This window comes from Argentina anserina, chromosome 4 (assembly GCF_933775445.1).
Source record: "Argentina anserina chromosome 4, drPotAnse1.1, whole genome shotgun sequence".
NCBI classification, from domain to species: domain Eukaryota; kingdom Viridiplantae; phylum Streptophyta; class Magnoliopsida; order Rosales; family Rosaceae; genus Argentina; species Argentina anserina.
This window is the reverse complement of record NC_065875.1, coordinates 6,825,241-6,826,908: the sequence shown is the minus strand read 5'-3', so window position 1 is coordinate 6,826,908 and position 1,668 is coordinate 6,825,241.

The window sequence follows — 1,668 nt, the reverse complement described above, 5'->3', positions numbered from 1 at the left end:
CAAATAAGGCTTCAAACGATATCCATTGACCTGAAATTCGGTGCATTTCACCATACTCTTTATCATGATAGCACCTGAAGAAAAGATGTTAGTAATAATGAAAGGACCTATCCATCTAGAGCGTAATTTACCAGGAAACAACTTAAGTCGAGAATTAAACAAAAGAACTTTCTGCCCAACGACAAAGTGTTTCTTCCTAATCATGCGGTCATGGAATGTCTTAGTCTTCTCCTTGTAAACCATTGCCGAATCATAGGCCTCATTTATAATTTCTTCAAGCTCATGCAATTGTAACTTCCTATGCAATCCGGCCTCCTCAATGTCCATGTTAAAATTCTTCACAGCCCACCATGCACGATGTTCAAGCTCCACAGGAAGATGACACGCCTTGCCATAGACTAATCGAAATGGTGACATGCCAAGGGGAGTCTTGTATGCCGTCCTATAGGCCCAAAGAGCATCATCCAATTGTTGAGACCAATCCTTGCGTGATGGTCCAACAGAATTCTCCAAAATTCTCTTGATCTCACGATTAGATAGCTCCACTTGTCCACTTGTTTGAGGGTGATAAGGCGTAGCAACCTTATGCTTGATTCCATACTTCTTCAACAACGCCTCAATGGTCCGGTTGCAAAAGTGAGATCCTCCATCACTAATGATAACTCTCGGCATACCAAACCTAGAGAAAATGTTAGAACGAAGGAAATCTGCAACAACTCGAGAATCATTAGTCCGGGTGGCCTTTGCTTCCACCCATTTCGAAACATAGTCAACATAAACGAGTATGTACAAGAAACCATTTGAGCTAGGAAAAGGTCCCATGAAATAAATACCCTAACAATCAAATATTTCAACATGTATAATCGGTGTCATAGGCATTTGATCTCTAGATCCTAAGTTTCCCATGCGTTGGCACCTATCACAAGTCATGCAAAAATGATATGCATCTTTAAAAATCGTAGGCCAAAAGAAACCACATTCTAACACCTTAAGAGCAGTCATACGTGAACCAAAATGTCATCCACAAGATTCAGAATGGCAAAAAGTAAGTATAGAATGATGTTCAGATTCAGGGACACACCTCCTAATGATTTGATCAACACAATGTTTCCACAAGTATGGTTCATCCCAAACATAATACTTAGCTAATGCCTTGAGTCTATTCTTTTGAGCATGCGATAAAGTATCCGGAAATTGCCTAGAAACAAGATAATTGACAATATCTGCATACCATGGCTCACTTACCTCAACTCGAAAGAGTTGCTCATCCAGAAAACTCTCTTGGATAGCCAAGGGCTCGGCATCTCTCACCAAACGACTCAAGTGATCCGCCACAACATTGTCACTTCCCTTCTTGTCCTTGATCTCGAGATCCAACTCTTGGAGTAGAAGAATCCATCGAATCAATCTTGGTTTGGCATCCTTCTTCGTCATTAAATACTTCAAAGCTGCATGGTCAGTGTAAACAATAACTTTGGATTGAAGTAAGTACGAATGAAACTTATCTAGAGCAAAGATCACGGCAAGAAGTTCTTTTTCAGTTGTGGTGTAGTTCTGTTGAGCATCATTGAGCGTTCGTGAGGCATAGTATATGGCGTAGGGCTGCTTGTCCTTCCTCTGCCCTAGCACGGCTCCAACTGCATAGTCGGAGGCATCACACATCAACTC